General features: G+C 41.9%; 1 protein-coding gene across 1 annotated transcript in view; it reads right to left on the bottom strand.

The window, feature by feature from the left end:
* The window catches only part of LOC120538322 (neuronal growth regulator 1-like), a 238,603-nt gene that overhangs the window by 7,889 nt on the left and 205,475 nt on the right, over positions 1–25,239 (bottom strand). The gene's annotated exons all lie outside the window — the stretch shown is intronic.

Below are 25,239 nucleotides of genomic sequence, written 5' to 3'. Positions count from 1 at the left end.
TCTGATCCAGGGTGGGCTTATTTACTGTATTTGTTGCTGGAAAACATTGATAAGATTGGCAAGGAATCGTCAGATTTTGTTGCCAAGTGGTCTTGGGGAACCTAGGGTGCCTATAACAATTCTACACATAGTGCGACCACATGGAGCTTCTGAGAGTTTCATAATATGAAGTTGTCATTATTACTCCAAAAATCTGAAACGTCTGAGCCATTAAATGAACTAAAAGGAGACCTGTAAGAATTTTCAGGCTTCTGATGTGAATAATTAAAGTTAGCGCCTGCTGCTACATTCAAATTAGTTCTTCAAAAAAAAGTACGGGGGCTCAACTGGAAAGCTTGTTAAGAGAAAATTTTACAAATCTCCTGGAAAAAAAAAATATTCCTTGAATCAAAGTGCTAATTCTTGGACCTAATTATCTAGTAACATGGTGTAAAGTGGTGAAATAGAGGGCTTTCAAACTTGCCAACAGATTTTGTCTTAGAATTGCAGGCAGAAGAGGAAAATCATAAGCAGGTGAATTCTAAACACACTCCATGGTTTTTGATCATATTTATTTTTTAGGACTTTGAATTCTTAGCCTTCATTCATTTTTTCATATATATACAGTATATATATATCAAACAATAGCACTCATTCCTTCAAAAATAATTGTAGCATATGGGCTTTATCCTTAAAACAAAAACAGAAGAGTACAATCAGGCCACACTGTCTCTGAATACATGAAAGAGTGCTTTTTGTGGATAAGTTTAGTTTAAATCAGTAGTTTAATCCTCATATACCAGATGATATGCACAGCCACAGAGTACGTTTGTCTAAAACCTTTCGCACATGCAGGATATGCTAGGAATTTGCAAGTAAATGGCTGACTTGAAGGTCGGAAGGTGAGCATCCTGGAAAACCCGACTTTTCGATGTTTCAGGATAAGACCCAGTATAATTCGTGGGAACTTACCACATCTGCCCAGTCATGAATAAAAATTAAATATTGCATAATCAAAATGGCCTCAATTAAGACATGTTGACATTGATGTGAGTGAACCAACCATAATAGACTCTGACATTTTGTCAGTGAATACTAGCCTGACAAAAACGTGTTTGCAGATGATAGTGGAAGCTTATTTATTTTGCAAAGAAGTTTATTCATTTTGCAATATGAATGCGAGGCTGGGGAAAAATTAGTTCTTATTGCTTATAGTGCAGAAAAGGATGCTGCTTCTAACGACTTTTGTAATGCAGACTTTGAGGGTTCGCAACACTACAAAATGTGAAACCTGGGATGGATTATGGTGCAGTTAAACACAAAAAAACAAATTTAGCGTAGTCGGCAGGATATTCACAATGAATGGGCCAAGTGTGGAGATGGATGGGCTGTACAGTAAGGTGGGTTTGACTGAGAGAGAGAGTTCAGCTGACATCATTAAGAAGTGATCCGCTTGCAGAGTTCATAGGCTGTCACTTCACGACTGAGGAAAAAAGAGTTCTCGTTTTGTTAACGGTGCAGAAAGGGAGCTGCTTCAGAGGGTTTTTATAATCCAGACTCCACTGCACACCTGTGGAAAACATCTCTCTTATTGTTCAAATCATAGGAAAGGGAACTGCTTCGGAGGGCTTGTGTAATTGAGCCATTGATAACCAGCAGTTCCCACAGTTCATAATGTGTGACCTGGGATGGACGGTGGTGTGATTCCATGGAAAATGCTTGGTGTAGTTGGCAGGATGTGCATAGTGGATGGGTGGAGTATAGTGGCATTGTTACACAGAAGGCAGGGCTAAGGGAGACATCACCAGGAAGTGCTCTGCTTATGGTGCTTATAGGCAGTCTATGCAAACCCGAGCAAAAAAGTTCTCTTATTGTTCACATCATTGCTTCTGAGGGCTCTTGTAATCCTTTCCAGAGTCAGAATGATTCATCATTAAAGTGTTAGTAACCAAGTGAATAATTTCTGTTCATGAACAATTAAACATTAGCCAAGATGATGTAATTTATCTCCCTAGGCAGTAATGTGGACAAATTCAGTCAGTATTTCAATGGTTTGATTACACAATTAGTATTAACTAGCAAAATACCCGCGCTTCGCAGCGGCGAAGTACTGCCTTAAAATTTTTATTAAGAAGAAAATTAAATCATTTTAAACTGAGGGAAAATATACCAATAATTATTTGTTAAGGATCTCTTTGTATACCACATTGTGAGTTCGGCCCTCCGGTTGTAATATGACCAAGCTGTGCGCTGAGCTTACTCTTGAGCATGCAACGTACAGTTGGCCATGTGAACAGTAATCTTGTTTCAAACCTCACAGCTTGGATTGCTGCTGTCATAATCGGTTTAAGTTTCATGGTTTGTTTCAATTACGACAGTATTTGCAGGATTTGTTGTGTTGAAGTGACATTCGGCATCTGTCAAGCGTTGTAAGCACACAACCGGTTTCATAGATAACTTCACATCCAGCTTTTGAGAGTTTAAACATTCATAAACATCATTGAACCTGTCCCAGTCATTCAATACATAAGACACAATGTTCCTCTGGATATCAAGAGTGAGCCTGATATGGCCGTGCAATATGTAACAAAGAGAATGGAAAAGGTAGGTGCCATCTCCAGGCATGGAAACCACTCGGTAAGTGACAGTTCTTTGATCGATGGTAATCATCTCGATAGACATGTTAATGGGGTTTGGAATGATAAAGGAAATGGGTACCAGAGCAATGTAAAGTAAGTCTAAAATGCCTACACAATAACTACAATCATAATAAATGAACAATGAAACAGAGGAGAAGCCATGGATTAAATAAAAAGGCTGTAGTTATCAGCAGGGAGACGTGAATCCCGTGGCGAAGCAAGGAAGGGAATGTAGACACCGGAGTAACGGACGGCCTTATATAGGCAGGCAGCCAACAACGTGGGAGGCGTTGGGATGGGGGACCCAACGCCTCACATGGTGACCGAGCTGCAGGCTATGGACGTTTATATGTACGTAAGTAGGATTCAGTTAGCGTTCGGAACCCGTGTACCAAATATCTTGAAGATGGGCCCATAAGTAACAAAGACCGTTGGAAAGTTCAATATGGCGGCCGACAGTGGCGTCATACAACAACAACAACAACATTTATTTATATAGCACATTTTCATACGAACAGTAGCTCAAAGTGCTTTACATAATAAAGAATAGAAAAATAAAAGACACAATAAGAAAACAAAATAAATCAACATTAATTAACATCGAATAAGAGTAAGGTTCAATGGCCAGGGGGGACAGAAAAAACAAAAAAAACTCCAGACGGCTGGAGAAAAAATAAAATCTGTAGGGATTCCAGACCATGAGACCGCCCAGTCCCCTCTGGGCAAAACCACCAAAATAAGTACATACATTGGTTTCGGTTAGCGCAGGGAAGCCACCTATATAAAATTTTGATATGAAACCTGCTTAACTTTTGTAAGTAAGCTGTAAGGAATGAGCCTGCCAAATTTAAGCCTTCTACCTACACGGAAAGTTGGAGAATTCACATAGATGTTTAGCCTCCCTTCTGGTTTTCTACTCTATCAGATCATATCAGATGAAGCCCATCCATCCATTCATTATCCAACCCGCTATATCCTAACTACAGGGTCACGGGGGTCTGCTGGAGCCAATCCCAGCCAACACAGGTCAGAAGGCAGCAAACAAACCCTGGGCAGGGTGCCAGCCCACCGCAGGAGATGAAGCCCAGGATTTTTTTTTTATTATAATAGAGAGATTATAGCAGTGGAGCATTTTGAACCCTGCACTGTGGACACTAGTTTTGATTTTTTGTTTGAGGTTTTTCTTTAATAAAAGCACTGTTTGCACTTTGCACCTTCCCCTTGCTTCATTTGGTGTCCTCATTGTCCAGCTCATCCGGTTACATTACTGACAGTGTTGGGTTCGAGAGGATCCCTGATGAGAAGAGGCCTCATTGAGCCAGACCCCCCACAGTCACATTGCCCCTGCTAAAACACAAAATCTCAACTTTCTCCCATGGCGTCACTACATTCACACACTACACACACTCCCATGGGCTGCTTCAGGAGTGGACAGGAGGAAGAGTATAGGAACACAACCTATAGCAACTCAAACCACCTACCCCTGAACACCAGCGAATCCAAGGAGCTGGAGGTGGATTTTAGGAGGCCCAGGTCCCTCTTGGTCCCCGTGACTGTGCTGAGGGTGCAGACCTATAAATACCTGGGAGTGCAGCAGGATGGTAAATTGGACTGGACTGCCAATACTGATGCTCTGTGCAAGAGAGGACAGAGCCGACTATACTTCCTTAGAAGACTGGCGTCCTTCAACATCTGCAATAAGATGCTGCAGATGTTCTATCAGACAGTTGTGGCGAGCGCCCTCTTCTACGCGGTGGTGTGCTGGGGAGGCAGCATAAAGATGAAGGACGCCTCACGCCTGGACAAACTGGTGAGGAAGGCAGGTTGTATTGTAGGCACAGAGCTGGACAGTTTGACATCCGTGGCAGAGCGACGGGCGCTGAGCAGACTTCTGTCAATCATGGAGAATCCACTGCATCCACTGAACAGGATCATCTCCAGACAGAGGAGCAGCTTCAGCGACAGACTGCTGTCACCGTGACTGAGGAGACCCCACACTATGCGACTCTTCAATTCCACCCGGGGGGGTAAACGTTAACATTATACAAGTTATTGTCTGTTATACCTGCATTTTTATCACTCTTTAATTTAATATTGTTTTTTATCAGTATGCTGCTGCTGGAGTACGTGAATTTTTCCTTATCTATCTATCTATCAATCATATAGTGTCTTTCAGGATCTATCTATCTATCTGTCTATCATATAGTGCCTTTCAGGATCTGTCTATCTATCTATCATATAGTGCCTTTCAGGATCTATCTATCTATCTATCTATCTATCTATCTATCTATCTATCTATCTATCTATCTATCTATCTATCTATCTATCTATCTATCTATCTATCTATCTCTCTCTCTTCCAGTGTAGAGTCACTGGTTTGCATAACTTGCACTTGTTTAGGACATTTGAGGAAAACTGCACTACCCTGAAGAAAGCCACGCAAGCACAGAAGAAAGCACAAACCCTCCGCACGGTGTGTGCACAGGTCATGATTCAAACCCAGTCTCCCGCTGCCAGCCAATACGCATTTTCTCCAAAATGTCTTCCGAGTCTTTGTTAACTATCTTTTGTCACAAGCAGAGGTGCAGTTGTTAATGGGGCTGCCGCCTAACTCAAAGGACTTGGGGCTAGCAGGGTCAGCCTAAAGTAATGCGCTTATTTCTATTCAGTGCTGCATCGCTTCCATTTTTTTTTTTGTTTGGTCTTTTTCTATCCCTTTGTGGTTGTTTTTAATAGACAAACAAACCCCTTTGAAGGATCTGAGGTCATGACTTCCTATTGTGGTCTGCTCAGGCTTTGAAAAAGTGTTAAATACAGCTCCGACTGACTTACTTCTGAGTGTTTTTTTTTTTTTTTGATTAAAAATTCAAGGAAGAAGTCAGTTTCCAGCAAATTGTCTTAACTGGAAGGGAGACTGTCCTGTGGAAATTACTGAAAAAAAAAAAAAACATGAAGGCGTGAAATGTAGAATCTGTCTACTGAATAATCCGCTTTCACCTAAATAAATACATAAATCAAGGAAGCCGATTTTTGGCTCCTTTATATGAGAGGAAAGTCAGATAACTCTCATCATGTCAGAGTGTAGGCAGAGCTGGGTGAAGGAGACAGCTTCTTTAGATCAGGATGTCTGAAGACGTGGTGTTAAATTAAGGGGCTTCTCACTTCCTCGTTAGCATAAGACAAATTGTTTTTGGAAGATCACCCACATTGTTTTTCCTTGTCTTATTACTGTTTTAGTCTGATTCTCTTTATCCTTTTATGGATTTCTGACTCCCACTCTCCCATGGTGCTTGCTTGTGGTAGACAACAACCTCTTTTAATTTTACATCATATATAATAATTAGCATTTTGCTTAACTGGCTTAAGATAGCGTACAGTGTAAGCGGATTGCAATTCCTAAAAGCCCACAGCAGGATTCTGCTATTTATGGCAGACATAAGGTCATTATAATCTTATAATTAGTAACCCAACTATCAATATACATTAATATGTTGCATAATTTACAACAAATCATTCCAAAATGTTATTTTTGAGCTTAAATTCAATATATGACTAAAATAAATATTTTTTAATGTGATATCAAAAAGCAAACATCATTAAAAGCAGCATTAAGCAACATAATGTCAAAGTAGCCATTCAGAGTCATGTCATGTCATTGTCTAACCGGCCTAATCCAGACTTGGGGTAGGAGGGGAGAGAGGTTGCTGGAGCCTATCCCATCTAGAACAAACCCTGGAGAAGGGGGCCACTCCATCTCAGGGTGCACACACACACACACACACACATGGACCGATGTTAGTGATGTCAATCCATCTGAACTGCAGGAGGAAACTGGAGAAGTTGAAACGCATGCAGGTTAGGTTAGGGTTAGGGCTGGTTAGGGCCAGTTTTAGGCATTAAAACTGGCCCGTGGGTGTGTGTTTGTGTGTGTGTGGGTGTGTTTGTGTGCACATCCTGAGATAGACAGGCTAGGGCCAGGGTCCCCATCACCTGGAGGGCCGCCGTGGCTGCAGGTTTTCATTCTAACCCTTTTCTTAATTAGTGGCCCGTTTTTGCTGCTAAATAACTCCTTTTGAATTAATTTTAATTGACTTGCTTTTGAAGATTCAGACCCCTTAATTGTTTTTTTCCCCTTATTAATTAAAAGCCAAAAAATAATGAGATACAAGATGGGCCAAAACATTATCAGCAAACTGTGTCCATCATACTAATCCAGGATGGTAATGTCCCCATACACACTGTTATTTCATTAGCGGTTTCGCAACACAAGGACAAAGTCATCAGCCTCCATGGCCTCCTCAATCATCAGATCTTAACATCATAGAATCTTTTTTGGGGCTCTCTGGAGCATCTTTTTCATCCCTTACAGTACTTTAAGTTTTTCTTCTTGAAAAACAGAGCCATTTCCCATTATGCACATTTCAGGACTCCTGTGGCAGCATTCCAAGAAAGACTGACGCTTTTATCAAGGCAAAGTTTGCCTGTAGACCTTATTAGGTCTTTGATATTAATTTGTTACGTGTTTCTATTATTTTGTCCACGCTTGTATGTTTCCTGACTTATTCTTTAGCGCACTAAACTAAGTAGAGCAGGGTCTCCAGCTCCGGTCCTGGAGGGCCGCAGCGGCTGCAGATTTTCATTCTAACCCTATTCTTAATCAGTGATCTGTTTTTACTGCTAATCAATTCCTTTAGAATTCATTTTATTTGACCGGCTCTTGAAGATCCAGAACCCTTAATTGTTTCTTTTTCATTAATTAGCAGCCAAACAATAATGAGATACAAAATGAGCCAAAACAGGACCGGCCAACTGTATGCATCATACAATATCTGAAAATAAAGAAAGGTGAAGGTCTCAGGAATGTTGATCTACTCAGGTCCACAAAACATTTTACCAGTGCTCTTAGAAAAGATAAAATCAACAATCTCAAGAATGTCTGCTATTGCACAACGAGAGCAGCAACAAGCCATGGAATTAAAGAACGAGTTTAATTAAAAATGAGAATCAGCACCTAATTAATCAACTGGTTGGAGTTTGAGGCCCTGACTTAGCTGGTTTTCCGTTAGCTCACTCACTTCACATTTCATTTCAGTTTGGGTGTCATTTAAATAAAGAAATAAAGCAATTCAGAGGATCAAATCTTTAAAAACAAGTCAATTAAAATGAATGGAAAAGGAGTTAATTAGCAGCAAAAACTGAGCACCAATTAAGAAAAGGGTTAGAATGAAAACCTGCAGCCTCTGTGGCCCTCCTGGAGTTGGGGACCCCTGGGCTGGGGGATTATTTCTGCCTTGTGGCAATATTCATGTTGACTTTATTTGGGGTTGTTGGTTACATAACTATGAACTTGAACTTGTGTTTGGATTATATAAAATATAAGGAAGTCGACGAGAGAATACATCTCAGTATTTCTAATTTTTTACTGTAGCTTTTCGATTCAACATTTCACATGCCGCAAGGTACATGCAGACCCCAGTGTTGGGTAAATCATTGTTTTATTCTGGCTCCATCACACTTTTGTAATTTCCCCAGAATCTTTCTGTGTCCTCAGGGACCACTGGGTGTTTTTTTCCCATCTTTGATTGGATAAGATCCAGGTGATCCTGTGCACACACAAGACTCCGTGCAGCGCTCCCAAAAGTCACATTACAGCATCACCAGAGTCAATGCTGAATGTTTTGTGCTTTAATTATAACCACATGTGATGATAAGCCGAGTCGGCAGACAATTTAAATGTAGCATTTTTGCTATTTATAGCTTATCACAAATAAATAAATGGCTCTAGTAGAGGAAAACGTTACTCATTGCAGCACTCTAATGAGGGAGAACTCAGTGGCAATTCAATGTTGTTGTCTTCTTGCAAGTCGCTCCAGTGATCTGGAGGCCTACAAGTCAGAAGGCATCTGCAGGATTCAACTGGCACTACGCTTATAACAATAATAATAATGCATTTTATTTATATAGCGCCTTTCCCATGTTTACATTGAACTGTGTAAATCTTTGCACTATATTACTGTTAATAAACCAATCATCATTATCTCAGTTCTCCCATCCCCTGGTCATTCAGCTATGGCACAGAGTGCCCGGAGTCTGAAACTGTGCAACGGTGCCATTGCACAGGACACCACACATGTACAGCATACGCACATTTATGTTGTATCATTGTCTGTTGTGCTGATTATTATTTAATCAGTTACTTTACTGTTGCATGTCACAAAGGCAATGGAATACTAGTTTCCCTTAGGAATGAAAAATGAAAAAAAGAATTCTCCTTAATATTTGTTTGGCTTCTCTTCGACAACAATGAATGTAATGAGTAATGAAACACTTTATTATGATTGCAAAGCTGTAGTCCTTGCTTCTGAGTAATACTATTAATTGTTCTAATTTATATTGCCCTGCTCCAGTTGGGTCAGACTCATTCTGGAAGAATAAAGCAGACAATATGGCATAGCAGTTTGGATTTCAAATCCCGGAAAGAAGACTAGAAAAAGATCTCACAAAACACGACAGGCTTCTCAAACCAAATTCTCAATTCTGACTCCTTTCACGGGTGGCACGGTGGCGCAGTGGTAGCTCTGCTGCCTCGCAGTAAGGAGACCCAGGTTCGCTTCCCGGGTCCTCCCGGTGTGGAGTTTGCATGTTCTCCCCGTGTCTGCGTGGGTTTCCTCCCACAGTCCAAAAACATGCAGGTTAGGTGCACTGGTGATCCTAAATTGTCCCTAATGTGTGCGTGTGTCCTGCAGTGGGTTGGCACCCTGCCTGAGATTTGTTTCTGCTTTGCACCCTGGGATTGGCTCTAGCAGACCCCCGTGACCCTGTGTTAGGATATAGCGGGTTGATAATCAATAGATGGATAAATAACTCATTTCACCTCAGTTGTATCTCGCATCTCCTTTGTGTCTCCTACGGAATTCTAGGAGAAACATCTATGACAAAGTCGATTCTTAATTTAAACCTAGAAGAGAATCCTCTGTGAAGTCTCATGAGCCATCAAAACCAACCTTTGAGTGGTCAAAATTTGCTAAGGGTTGGTGTTTGCCCCCCAATACTTACTGTATACTCTGAAAGCATTCAAGACCCCTTCAGTTTTTTCACATTTTGTTACATTGCAGTCTTTGGCTGACGACATTGTGATCTGTAGTGATAGTAGGGATCAGGTTGAGGAGACCCTGGAGAGGTGGAGATAAGCTCTAGAGAGGAGAGGAATGAAGGTCCATAGGAACAAGACAGAATACATGTGTGTGAATGAGAGGGAGATCGGAGGAATGGTGAGGATGGAGGGAGTAGAGATGGCAAAGGTGGATGAGTTTAAATACTTGGGACCAACAGTACAGAGTAATGGGGATTGAGGAAGAGAGGTGAAAAAGAGAGTGCAGGTAGGGTGGAATGGATGGAGAAGAGTGTCAGGTGTGATTTGTGACAGACAGGTATCAGCGAGAGAGAAAGGGAAGGTCTACAGGATGGTAGTGAGACCAGCTATGTTATATGGGTTGGAGACGGTGGCACTGACCAGAAAGCAGGAGACAGAGCTGGAGGTGACAGAGTTAAAGATGCTAAGATTTGCATTGGGCGTGACGAGGATGAAAGAGTTTTAGAAATGAAGACATTAGAGGGTCAGCTCAAGTTGGACGGTTGGGAGACAAAGTCAGAGAGGCGAGATTGCATTGGTTTCGACATGTGCAGAGGAGAGATGCTGAGTATATTGGGAGAAAGACGTTAAGGATAGAGCTGCTAGGGGAGAGGAAAAGAGAAAGGTCTAAGAGAAGGTTTATGGATGTGGTGAGAGGGGACATGCAGGTGATGGGTGTAACAGAACAAGGTGTCAAGGACAGGAAGAGATGGAAGAAGATGATCCGCTGTGGCGACCCCTAACGGGAGCATGCGAAAGAAGAAGCTAAAGAAGCAGTTTTGTGCTAAAATCATTTCAATTCATTTTCCCTACATCAAGCAACACTCAATACCCCAGAACAAACAAGCAAAAGCAGGATTTTAGACATTTGTTGTGTTGGTTTTGTGAAATCGTATGCAAAGCCTTTAATGAGCTCTTGGGCACGTCAGCGGAGAGAGTGTCGACCTCGTCGAGACGTTTACTTACCTCAGCAGTGACATTCATATCTCTGGTGACTCTTCCTATGAGGTCAGTAGACGGATTGGGAGAGCATGGGGGGTCATCAGGTCACTGGTAAGGGGTGTGTGGCGCTCCCGATATCTCTATGCAAAAGGATGAAGGTCCAAGTCTTCAGAGTCCTGGTGCTTCCTGCTATCCAGTGACCTGAGACACAGACCGGACTCCTTCTCTACTGTGTCTCTTCACAGAATCCTTGGGTACCGCTGGTTTGACTTTGTGTTCAATGAGCGAATGAGTCAAGTTACCTGCATTATGAGGGAGTGTCAGTAACACCACTACGGCCATGTGGTGCGATTCCCCGAGGGTGATCCGGCTCACAGGATCCTCGTTGTTGAGTATCCGAGCGACTGGACCAGGCCAAGGTGATGCCCACGTAACACCTGGCTGCAGCAGATAAGAGGGTCATTTCCAAAGGGTGGTATTGGACCTAGTGTCTGCCTGGGGGTTGCCAAACCGAGATCTTGAGCTGTTTTATCGTGTGGTGGGTGCGAAAACACACTGTACCAGTGCATGCTCCCCAACCTAACCTGACCTGTACTCAAATCGTAACCTGCCCTGTTTCACTCATCACCAGTCATGATCAGTATTCAAAATAATTCAATAGCAGAATTGAACGTGACCTGAAGTTTGGGTGATTCACAGGAGAAACAGATGCATGTTGGGAATCAGTACAATTTACCGGCACTTGAGACCTCTTCCTCCTTAGACAACAACAAGAAGAGTCAGGAGCAACTGATTAACTCTGACTGCGAACCAAAGAATTAGCAATCTGCACCAGTTTACTTTAGACTTTATGTGTTACAAATATTGCTTGATTATTTTATAGAGAGCAAGCACAAGTTAAAAATTCTGATGTGATTTAGGGCATAAAATGCTATAACATAAAAATGAGCAGCTTTATTTGTTTTAACAATATATTTTCCTCTTATACTCCACACATGAGTTTTCTCCTTGCAGTTTGATATTCGCCGACATCTCAGAGACAGGCCCTTAGTGTAGGCTGTGTGGGTGGCGCGTCCTTTGGGCTAAGTCAGTAGAACTCTCTGCAGATTAAATTGTGGTGTGGCACAGATCAGGGCATTTCTAAAGCTGCGAGTCTTCTCAGGGGCATACTGGCCTCAAAAACTGTGAAATGGAAAAAGTTTGAAACCCCGGGGACTCTTCCTAGAGCTGGTCGTCCAGCCAAAAGGAGTAACTAGACGAGAAGGGACTATGGACAGGAAGGTGACCAAGAACTCAATTTTCATTCTAACAGAGCTACAGATGTCCTCTGCCGAGATGGGACAAACTGACGGAAGAACGAATAAGTCAGCAGCACTCCATCGATCAAGAGTTTCTGGTAGAGTGGCCAGATGAAAATCACTCTTGATTTAAAGGCATTTGACAGTCTGGTTGGAGTTGGCCAAGCAGCATTTAAAACGTCTCTGGTCTAAAAAGACAGGAATGGAGCACTTTTGACAGAACCCTAAAAATGACTTCTGGTGAAGAGGTTTTCAAACTTTGGTGCAAAACTTATCCTTAGCAAGTTTCCAACTACAGTGCAACCTCGGTTTACGACCAAAAAGTTTGCCAAACTTTTGCATCTGTTCACGACCACACACTCGGTATACAAACAAGCCAGTTTCCCTTTCGGATTGTACTCGCCGATGATTTCCACACTTGTTCAATCTCTCCCAGTGCATTCCCTGTGAAGCGAGCGAGAGAGAGCAAGAGAGTGACACACACGCGCGAGAGAGAGAGACACAAACACACACACACACACACACACACATACAGGTGAGAGAGAGACACACACACACACATACAGGTGAGAGAGACGCATACGCGAGAGAGAGAGACACACACACACATACAGGTGAGAGAGACACATACGCGAGAGAGACACACACACATACAGGTGAGAGAGACACACACGCGAGAGAGAGACACACACACACACATACAGGTGAGAGAGACACACACGCGAGAGAGACACACACACATACAGGTGAGAGAGACACACATGCGCGAGAGAGACACACACACATACAGGTGAGAGAGACGCACACACGCGAGAGAGAGAGACACACACACACATACAGGTGAGAGAGACACACATGCGAGAGAGACACACACACACATACAGGTGAGAGAGACGCACACGCGAGAGAGAGACACACACACACACATACAGGTGAGAGAGACACACACGCGAGTTAGACACACACACACACACATACAGGTGAGAGAGACACACACACACACACACACACACACACACAGGTGAGAGAGACACACACACGCGAGAGAGCGTCACACACAGTCATAGGTGAGAGAGACACACATGCGGGCGAGAGAGACAGAGAGAGGGCTGGCCACATAAGGCCGAGAAGGCAGTTAAAGAATTCACCGGGCTTGTTTTTAAAGAGACAGATCCGAGCATTGTTTTAACCTCTGTGGAGGATTGCCGGCTTCTTACTCCGGCCCTCACCCCCAGGCCGACCAGGAGGAGCTCTCCCGACAGCAGGATCGTGCCCCGAGTTTCAGCAGGGCCTCATGGACTATGTAGTGTTTATACACAGCCCTGCTGGATACCTTGGGGGCCACCGGGAGTCGCTGTAGGGGGTCTCGTGGGCTCTTATGTGCCCTATAAGCCGGGAGTATGTCACAATCACGTGACAGGAAGGAACAACGTGCTTCCGGGTTACCCTTACCCGGAAGGAATAAGGAACTGTGGACTGATTGGGCAGGAACACCTCCGGGTCAGGGGCTATAAAAGGATTGTGGGAAAGCCCTGAGACTGAGCTGAGCTGGGAGGTAGAGGGGCGAAGTGTCTGGGCGAGAAGGAGAGAATAGTGTGATTGTTGTGTTGATTTAGTTTATGAGTAGTGCGGAGGGTGCTTTGTGCACGTTATTGTTATTTAATAAAGAAGTCTTGGACTTTTATCCGGTGTCTGGACTGGTACCTGAGGGTTCAAGAGGTGGACAAGAGCGTTATCTGCGACACCTCGTTGTATTTAGTGAAGACTTTTTTCTATTGGATTTTAACCTTCACTTCACTTCTGTTTACAGCGATCGGTTCGTAATGTTGCTTTTCTTGGTAGTTTATTAAGTTACAGATTTTTCAAATGTTCATTTTTTTCCCTGTGCTTAAAACTCATTAAAAAAAGTGTTTTTAGCGAGCAGTTCGTAGCGCTACAGCGCAAACTCTTGCAGTGTTAGTTTTCTCGGTTGTTCAAGGTTTTCTCAGTGTTATTCAATGTTTTTACATTTAGTTTACTATTACTTTGTGCATTCTAGGGTACAATTAACTATATTTTGCTTAAAAATCTTAAAAAAAAAATATATCTACATACAGTTCGTACGGTCTGGAACGGATTAATTGTATTTATATATAATCCTATGGGGGAAATTACTTCGGGTCACAACCAAATCGGGTTACGGAACAAATTTTGGTTATAAACCGAGGTTCCAGTGTATGCGTTATTATATTTAAATGTTTACTGATACTATCATATTATAGTCATTTTCACTCTGTGCTTATATTCATGTGTGAGCATTGTAAAAGAATAGTTGAACTGAAGGGAAATCAAATGGGAAAATCAGCAAGGGGACACTTTCTCCTCAGTGAGGATAGTCAACCTTGAGCACATAACAAAAGGGGCTAGCAGAAGAAAACATTCACAGTAATCTGTACATCAACAGACTGCTCTAGTCAGAGGAAGAAATAAGCAAGAAAAGAAACACTTCAGCTAGTTATTTTTATTAAAGAAGCATGCTATTCCATAAGTGACACTAGCTATTCTGAATCCGTTAAAGTGTAAACAGTTTTAGCCGTCAATTCTACGCTGTAACTGATGTGCTCAGTTAAAGTATGACATAGTGATCAATAAAACTAGTTCCTAAAATGAAGCACTTAAATCAGTCTGGCACCTGCAAATTCAACTGGGAATACACAACTGCCGGAACAACAATGGCCTTCTTTACAGTTTGTCTTTGGTTTGCAAATATTAAGAAACATTTTCATGTCAGATGGAGTCCCATTTACTTTGATTTTCTTCTTATTTCCTTACTCATGTACTCCCTTACCTCTACATTTAATTTATATGAAAACTGATCAAACATCTCAAACATAGGATCACTGCAGCAATACTATAGGCATCCACTACACTGGGACCAGTAGAATCATTTCAATGTATTAAATAAATAAGGGTGGTGTTTTTGTAATTAGAGTTGGACAGTCCCTTAATTTGCTCTACAAATGTCAACAATTCCTTTACACCATTTTATCAAACACTAGTTGAAGTAGTTAGGTTAGGTGGATTGGCGATTCTAAATTGGCCCTAGCGCGTGCTTGGTGTGTAGGTGTGTTTGTGTGTGTCCTGCGGTGGGTTGGCACCCTGCCCAGGATTGGTTCCTGCCTTGTGCCCTGTGTTGGCTGGGATTGGCTCCAGCAGACCCCCGTGACCCTGTATTTGGATTCAGCGGGTTAGAAGATGGATAGTTGAAGTACCTGGCAGTGCCCAGGTATCCACCTTAATAAAAGGACAAGTGTCTGTGTATCTGTGTGTCATTCCAACATTTGTAGCAATAAAATGCATTGCCTTTTGTTATATTGATTAGTACACAAAGAAATCTCCAAATACCTTCATTATTATAGAAAAGCCTCTCTCATACAATCTCCTTTCAGGAACTCTCTCCCATCCCTCTCCCAGTTCTATTTATATATATTTGTATAGTGCCACCTACTGTCCAAATTAAATAACATTAATATCACAACATAACCCCTTTGTTATTCCAACATATGGCACATTGTAAGCATGAACACTGCTTTTATGAATCTCATACCAAATGGCCTATAACAGAGACATATTGTAAGCTGGAGGGCTGATCGCACCCTCAGAGGACACAGATGCCCTTGGGCTGGCAGTCTACCTTCACATTGCTCTTTACCCTCCTTACCTTATTTGTGTTATAACGCGTGATAAACCTCGTGCACGGTATTCCGCTTACTTAAAAGCCTTGTACAGCGCCTGTCAGCTTTGGAATTGATTGTTTTGCTTTTATTTCTCTCTCTCTCTCTCTCTAGCGGAACTGTCATCTCTGACTTGTCATGGAGCGTTTAAACTTTTGAAAAAGAGACAAATGTTTGTTTGCAGTGTTTGAATAAAATTCCTGTTTTCTACAACCGCCTGTGTTTCTGTGCTAATCTGTGACCCAAGCGTGACAATATGCAGTGCCTTTGACATTCCAACAGATGGTGCATTACAAACATGAACACTGCTTTTATGAATTTCATACCAAATGGCCTATAACAGAGACATATACATTGCATTCGTCATTCCACCAGATGTCTGTCGTAAATTAGGAGTCTGAAAGCATGAAATTCCCAAAAGCTGCAACAGCACTACTTTGACCACTTTGGGGGCACACCATCAAAATTCCTGGCTAGACACAAAAAAGCTCTCGTAGAATCTTTATACAATAAAAGGTTTATTCTTCACAGAGTAGTATTCCAATTGCACAGATGCTCCGATGAGCCCAAAATGCAAAATGCAGTTGCCACACAAGGCAATCCAAAGAAAACTAAGCCCCAATATATAGTGATCCAGAAATGTTGCAAACGCAGAGCATGAAAGTCAAAATGTCAATAATTCACAAAAAGAGGCCCAAGAACTCACCAAACTCCCAGAACACATTGTGGAGAACTGCCGGCTTCGTGCTCCAGCCCTCACCCCCAGGCCGCCAGGAGGAGCTCTCCCAACAGCAGGATCGTGCCCCGAGTTCCAGCAGGGCCTCACGGACGATGTAGTGTTTATACACAGCCCTGCTGGATACCTTGGGGGCCACCGGGAGTCGCTGTAGGGGGGCTCGTGGGCTCTTATGTGCCCTATAACCCGGGAGTACGTCACGGTCAAGTGACAGGAAGGAACGACGTGCTCCCGGGTTACCCTTACCCAGAAGGAATAAGGAACTGTGGACTGATTGGGCAGGAACACCTCCGGGTCAGGGGCTATAAAAGGATAATGGGCCAGTCCAGACACTGAGCTGAGCTGGGAGGTAGGAGGGCGAAGTGTCTGGGCGAGGAGGAGAGAGTATTGTTTGTGATTTGTGTGAGGACTGTGGAGAGTGCTGTGTGCACATTGTTACAAATTAATAAAGAGTCTGGGACTTTTACCTGGTGTCTAGCGTGGTACCTGAGGGTTCAAGGGAGCACAAGCGCCCCCTACTGCCACAACATTCAAAATGAACCACCAGCAACTATGGGAGAACCTCTGGGTTTAGAGGACGCAGTACACAATGCAGATAATAAACAAATGAAACATTAATATAAATGAATGATTCAGATGGTAACAAAAAAGGACATCAAACACAGATTTGACACCCAGCATGGGCTGAAATATAACAATGGCAAATCACAAAGATTTTATTACTACGTGCATTACAAAATGCTTTCCCATAGATGGTGCACTAGAAGCGTTAGCACTGGGGTCTGCGTTGACTACTTTGATTTCAACGTGTCTTGGACTGGTTAAGATAAGAAAGCAAATATTTACTTGTTTTTTAAATGTCGATCCTTTTATGATTGCTGGCTTTCCAATCTATTATCTATACTACCCCTCCATCAATGTCTCTGCTCTCTTGAGTCAAGAATTTCTTCTTTTTGTGTCTGCTTGAATTCCATAATTGCCATAACCACTTGTTGGAGTGGAACTATAAACGCTTCCACTTTGCATTTCCACATTTACTGTTGATTTACAAATAGATGTTAAATCCCACATTAATAAAAAAAAAAAAATTTTTAAATTTATGCAGTGTTTCTCTCACTACTCAAAGCACTTTAGCGAGTGGGGAGCCACTTCAACCACCACTGATGCGCAGCATCCAGCTGGATGATGTGACGGCAGCCATTTTTGCACCAGTACACATGAGCTGTTAAGTGGTGAAGGGGTGAGAGAGTTAGAGCTAATTAGAGACAGGGGATGATTAGGGGGCTGGAATGACTAGGCCATGGTGGGCAATTTAGCCATCAGGATACACCCAGCTCTTTATGAAGGAGGTCCAAGGATCTTTTAGGACCACAGAGAGTCTGGACTTCAGTTATGTTTCATCTCATGGATGGTGCCATTTTTACAGCACATTGCCCCTGTCACTGCACTGTGGCATTGGAATCTACAAACAAACCACAGGGTAAGCGCCCCCTGCTGACCTCACCAACACCACCACTTTGGTTATTACGTCCCCGATGGGTTGCCGCAGATTATAGCCAACTAAATGCCTGAGGTATGGAGTTAGTCCAGACCAGGACGCAAGGGCTTGTAGGGAGTTAAAATTCAGCACAGAGCGGCTGACCCACTCCCAAATATTTGAACCCTAAGCCAGAGTCAAGTGGCAGTGGGCAACACTCACTTAGAGGAAGAAAAGAGGTAAACATTGATTATTTATTGTATTTAAGATCAAAATTTTCTCTGATAGTTATTATTAATGTGTTGTTGGCAAATAAGAACCGTTACTCAATTCCAGAATCGTGTTGGGTGATACTGTGCTTGAGATTTGGGCTCTGTGGTGCCCCCTTGTGGTTACAATGGCTAAACACAGGCAACAATGAGACAAAACGATGTATTCTTAAACAAAAGCTGCAATCCAGTGATTTGTTATACAAATTAACTGAGAACAAAATACTAAACCTACAGTCTTAGATGAGATCCTGCTTAGGCCATTTTGTGCTCACTGATAAAGGTGTCCTCTCATCAGTCCCAGCATACTCCTGCTGGCTGATGGGAATTGTAGTCCCTGCATTGCCAATGCTTTTTTGGCTTGATTTACATTTACAGTCTTTCTTGTTTTATAGCGTACATTTTGAGTTGGACCAATAGCAACACACATGCATACTTTTGTGAAAATCAGTTTAGCCCTTTTCTATATAATTGGTGAAAGGACAGACAGTCAAACAAAGGGCTTGTGATTTTATTTATATAGATTAAGGTATTTCATGAGATAACATTAATGGTATTATTCATGGGGCTTCTTGAAAGTCCTTCACACTTAAAATCACCGACCATGTATGTCTGGATTGTTTTTATGGACTGAGGCCTCCTCAAGCTTTTTGATAAACTGAAGGACATCAGTTTTAGATTTAATACATGTACTTGGAATAAATGACCATAGCACGTCACACCATTTTCAAGCCTGCTTTATCCTGAGCAGGGTCACGGGAGGATCAAATTATCAAATTCTATCACAGAATCCTCAATTCTTCTAAATAAAATGAATTCTGATTATTTCATATCAGAACCCAAAACCAGGCCTTGCTTTTTGCAATGCATTTTTGCACTTAGTGTAGAGTTCCCGGCTATCAGCCAAGGGATTATAAGGAAAGAAATTGAACAAAAAGTATCTGTGCTAATTTCACAGTGCTGTTACAGATCAAAACTCATCATTGCTAGTCGTGTTAAATCAATTGGAAGACTTTTATAGGATTTCCGGGATCAGAATTAACTTGAATAAGGGTGTACTTTTCAATTCTCTTGCGCACCATATTCAATTAAAACACTTTTCATTAATTATCTTGGGAACCGTTCAGATATCATAAGAAAATGTAAAGATCTTTTCAAATTCAATTTCTGCCATATGATGGCAAGCATCAAACAAGATGTTAATAAGTGGTCATCTCTTTAGCTCTGAGAGAGCTAGGAGATTTAATATTGTCAAAATGAATATCAGTCCAGAGCTCTTAGCACTCTTTCTTATAGAAACGTTACATTCAATCAAAATTTAATTTATCTGGAATGGAAAAAGTCCACACATTAACATGATGACTCTACAAAGGTCTAAAGCTGAGGGTGACATGGCACTACTTACCACTCAGTTGGATTGTAAGACTATGGAAGGATTCAGAAGAGAACAGAGTGGGGTCAGCTTTGGAAAGGACATCTTTCTCAAAGTCATCTTGACATGCTTCATTTCTATTCCAATTATCAATTACTATTGTCATCTAGTTCAGCGGTTCTCAAATTTTCGTATTTCGCGCCCCCCCTTTTCTACCTGGAATAAGATAGATGAGAATAACCCAAGATACAACTAACAAAGGTATGATACTTGTGCGGTGTCACGGTATCCTATCATTTTTACTTCCATAAGATTTGCATGGGTTTGACTAACTTCGATGAAATTTTTGGCAATTTACTTTTTTTAAAATGCTTTAATAACTGTTAAAATGCCTTGTGTGGTTTTTGGTAGTAATTCTAATCCCAAAAACAAAGAATAAATTATTTATTCTTATTTAATTATTTTTTATGTAAAGAAAGGGTTAAATATGTTTTAATTTTTAAAAGTCTCGTAAACGAGGACACCGATGAAGTCAATCTGTGCGAGACGAACGTATTTTTGTCTGAGAAATATTGTACCGCTGTTAGTTGTATCATGAAAATAACCCAATATGCAGTAAATTATTTAACTCAATTTGGCAATATTGGCTACGCTGCCAATGTGGTGCAGTCGCGCCGCATTATCACCTGATCTACTGTTCACGACAGATACCGATACGTCTCGAACTTTCTGGATTGAAAATACGTGACTATAAAAGCAGCAGCAGCGGCGCTGCTCGTCAGTTAGTCATTAGATCTATGCCTTAGAAATGTTCTATTTTAATTTTAATTATAATGCATTTGTTGTGATTATATGCTTGCAAATTTAAACTTGAAATAAAAATGCAAAAATAAAATTCAGATGTCTTGTTCATTTATTCTACGCCCATCTTGTACAGCTTCAGCGCCCCCCTAGGGGGGTGTGCCCCACAGTTTGAGAACCGCTGATCTAGTTGGTCATCACTCACTTTAAATATGCAACCAATATACAGGTAGGAAAAGTTTTACAGCCAAGATTCTATTCCAGCTCCACGGAGATCATAGTATCAACTAACTTAACCTACAAATTTAAGTCATGAAAATCATTTGGTATCCAGACCTCCGAGACGTCTCTACATAGATATTGTATGTACATCCTTCGGTCGACTGTTAAATACAGTGTTGTATTCACAGGACTGGTTAGAGTCTTACACCGAGGGTGTTGCAATGGGATGAAATGTTTTTTTTTTTTCACATAGCTTCCATTTTTCCTATTATCAAACATATGCGAGTAGGGGGATGTTGTATGGACCAAGCAAAGTTAATTCCAAGCCAGGCCAGGGGGTGGCGGGGTGCATTAAACCTTCTCCTGTTATCTCTATGGACCAGCTGCGGGAAAACCTATCGGATTCAGTGCTGATGATGCCGGTTCCAGCACCCAGAAGAATGTCACTTCTGGCGCACAGGCTGACGTCAGAAGGACATCACTTTCAGTTCCTTACATCTCTTTAGGTTTGATCCCTTAAAGCCGCCATCTTTTCCAACCCTGGTCAGTTCTATTTTGAAAAGCTCTGTGCTATTTAAAACAAACATTATTAACAATATTACACGGGTGGCTGCCCCAAACCTTTTTACGTGTGTCGAATCTGTTCCTTTTTACACTACTTAGAATAGAGAAACAGTGGCAGAAAGATGCCTCACGTTACTTCCTCCCCGTCTTTAACACCATCTCTAGAATAATGCCACATTCACATGCTTCTCGGATTACTCGGAGCTCTAAATTGTGACGTTCCACCTTCCCACTTCAGTGGGTTTCTGGTCGGACTGTTCAGAAACACACAAAGTCGCCGTTGATTTGTTGCTTGTTCTTTAAGAAAACTCTAATTAAAAATAAATATTGTTTTTGTGGAAATAAAGAGCTAAATAAATGTTTTAAGTGTGTATTTTCTTTTAATACAAACGACTGAGGTGAAAGGTAAGCGTTACGTCACAACTCAAGGAATTCAGGTAGCTTTGATTCCTCCGAATTTTCCAACATATAAATCAAGTGAAATTTCCAAGACTTGTCATCGCTGTCTGTCTGAGAGTACGTGAATGCAGCATAAAAGGGACTAAAGACTATGAGCTGAACGGACATTCCTGCAATTCTATATCCAGCACCATTAGAGGGCACCAAAATGCTATTTTTGTAGTTTTCCATCTTCTGTATTGCGTACGTAAAAATGTATCAGATGGGAATCTCCTTGTTGGAGCACCACCTTTTGTTTTCTTATTTACAATAAATTTCCAGGAACAAGTTGCACATTTTGCCAAAAATAATTTGCCGAACTTTGCATATCTACCATCAATGTCTAAGCTTGAATATATTTTATCTAAGAAATGTTTCTCAACAAATTTCATGGAGTGCATCCGTTGATTGTCTTAAGGAATGATGGGAAAAGGACCATTCATTTAGCATCTGAGATCAGGAATGGAATTCAGTTATTCGTAACTACGCTCTCCTTCAATTTCTGTAAGAACAGTGGTATTTCATTTTAAAATTGTACATCAAGAGCATATTAAAAGATTAAAATTATGTACAAATTTATTTTGGATAGAATTTTAACCGCACACCATGTAATCACATACAGGTCTTGTTAGTTCCTCACATACGTATCAGAAAATATTCACTCACATATCCGATAGTGCCAAAATTACAATTACTCCTAATCTCATAATGGTACTACTTGGAGTGATGGCACCTTCTTGGTTAGCCTTGAAAAGGAAATCTTGTTCAAACTCCTTTGTGTTTGCAGTTATCAAAAACTATCGTCAATTTGCTAGCAATCTTTGAGATTCTAACGTACTCGTATTTTATATGTGTATTTGGTCCTGAAACGTTGTTTCTGAAATCTACTGTAATCTGAGTTTTGATTTGCTTTGATAAAGTTTTATTTTTATCCCATCTTATTTTGCATATTTAGTAGTGGCTGCATCATGTGATTACGATCATCTCAGTAATGACATCAGGGAAGTGATGGTAAAAACATGGAGACAGCTTCAGTGTTTACTTTTCCATGGTGGACAAACATCATTTTTGAAATGATAGTAGTAGCTTTATGTCTGTTTGGTGAGGATATACAAATATCTCACTTCTGAATGACAGGCTTGACTGGAGGACCAACACAAAGGCTATCCGAATACAAGAAGAGTCAGAGTCACCTCTATTGTGGAGGTTGAGGTTGTTTGGTGTATGCTGGCAACTCTTATAAGTTTTCTACCAGTCTTTAGCAGCTGGTACATTTGACCATGTGGTAGCGTGTTGGAGAAATGCCATTAGTTCAGGTGATGCCAACAGATGCAATGTTTGCTCTGAGGGTGTTGATGGAGAAGTATAGAGAAGGCCAGAAGGTAATTGCATTGTGTCTTTGTGGACCTGGAGAAAGCATATGACAGGGTGAATCGAGAGGAGTTGTGGTATTGTATGAGGAAGTCGGGAGTGGCAGAGAAGTACGTAAGAGTGGTAGAGGTTATGTACGAGGGAAGTGTGACAGTGGTGAGGTCTGCAGTAGGAGTGACGGATGCATTCAACATGGAGGTGGGATTACATCAGGGATCGGCTCTGAGCTCTTTCTTATTTGCAGTGGTAATGGACAGATTGACAGATGAGATTAGACACGAGTTCCCATGGACGATGATGCTTGCTAATGACATTGTGATCTGTAGCGAGAGTAGGGAGGAGGTTGAGGAGACCCTGGAGAGGTGGAGATATGCTCTAGAGAGGAGAGGAATGAAAGTCAGTAGGAACAAGACTGAACACGTGTGTGAATGAGAGGGAGGTCAGTGGAATGGTGAGGATGCAGGGAGTAGAGCTGCCAAAGATGGATGAGTTTAAATACTTGGGATCAACAGTACAGAGTAATGGGGATTGTGGAAGAGAAGTGAAGAAGAGAGTGCAGGCAGGATGGAATGGGTGGAGAAGAGTGACAGGAGTGATTTGTGACAGGCGGGTATCAGCAAGAGTGAAAGGGAAGGTCTACAGGGTGGTAGTGAGACTAGCTGTGTTATATGGGCTGGAGATGGTGGCACTGACCAGAAAGCAGGAGACAGAGCTGGAGGTGGCAGAGTTAAAGATGCTAAGATTTGCATTGGGTGTGATGAGGATGGGCAGGATTAGAAATGAGGACATTAGAGGGTCAGCTCAGGTTGGATGGTTTGGAGATAAAGTCAGAGAAGCGAGATTACGTTGGTCTGGACATGTGCAGAGGAGAGATGCTGAGTATATTGGGAGAAGGATGCTAAGGATAGAGCTGCCACTCAAGAGGAAAAGAGGAAGGTCTAAGAGAAGGTTAATGGATGTGGTGAGAGAGGACATGCAGGTGATGGGTGTAACAGAACAAGATATAGAGGACAGAAAGATATGGGAGAAGATGATTTGCTGTAGCCACCCCTAACGGGAGTAGCCAAAAGAAGAAGCAGGTGATGCCAACAAACTAAACAAACATATTAAAGACCGCTGGATCAATCGTTGGAGTCATAATGGACTCACTGGAATTGTAGAACTGATGGTCACTCAGGAAGCTACTTACTATCCTGAACAATGACTCAATGGGGTATTTGGTGCTCCAGTATGCCAGGTGGCAGCATCACCTGCTGGGATGCCTGTGTGCACATCCAGAAGTCCCAGAAGAGGGAAGCCTGGGTGTTGAAGTCCCAATGGGCAGCCCTGCTACATTCCTTGTGTGCCACCAAGGGGAACCACTCTCAGAGAACTTTTTCAATTTAAAGATTCTCCATTTGACTCAGATATTCTTCCTGAGTGCAATGTTGAAGCACCAGATGTACTCTCAGGTCTGGCATAAAAGAAGTCACTTGGTCTCACCCAGGGTAGTTGGAGATAGGAGAGGAAGAGGACAGTACCTGCCTGGGGAAGACTGGAAAAGGAAAATAGGAACTCTGGTGTTGTTGGGTAAAACCTTGTTGTCACAAGGTATCTTCTTACAATGAAAGGTCTTTTGAACCTGGGACTGGCATATCTCTAGTTCTGTCTGGGGTTCTGAGACACTCCCTAGTGGCCACACAAGACATAAGTTTAGACCCTCTTGATTCAGTTCAGGGTTGCAGAGCCTTACCTTGCAGGATCAGTTTAAACAAGCATGAATGGCATGCCAGTAATGTGTTCTGTCATAGCAATAATTACTTATATTATATAAAACATACCACATGGTGGTTTTATTTCAATCTTATATATATTTTTTGTCACATGTCAGTGTGTGTTTTATATTTACCTACATTCTGCTTGGATGCACATCGATTAGTGTTGCTGCCCCACAGATTCAGCCTTGTGGGTTCACATCAGTCATTGTCCATGTGGAGATTGCACAGTCTCTTCCCTTCTCTATCCCAAAGGCGTTTGTGTGAAGTTCATTAGTGTAAGTGTGAATTTGCGTGTCTGTGTGTACGTAGACACAGTGTTGCACTGACACCCTGTCTGGGGCTGGTTCTGATGCCTTGACCCTAAAGTGGATTAAGAGAGTTTGAGAATGTCACGTTATGTAATTATTCTATAAGCCATATGCTGCATCAAGCTGGCATTGCTCTGCTTCTTTGACCTGACATAACAGAGTTTCATTTCTGCCACAGGCCTGCAAAGCAGAAAGCTTCATTTCACAGTGTGCAACAATCC

The sequence above is a fragment of the Polypterus senegalus genome, chromosome 10, assembly GCF_016835505.1.
Source record: "Polypterus senegalus isolate Bchr_013 chromosome 10, ASM1683550v1, whole genome shotgun sequence".
Classification (NCBI taxonomy): Eukaryota; Metazoa; Chordata; class Cladistia; order Polypteriformes; family Polypteridae; genus Polypterus; species Polypterus senegalus.
Note: the sequence above shows the minus strand (reverse complement) of the source record. Positions and strands in the feature narration are given on the sequence as shown.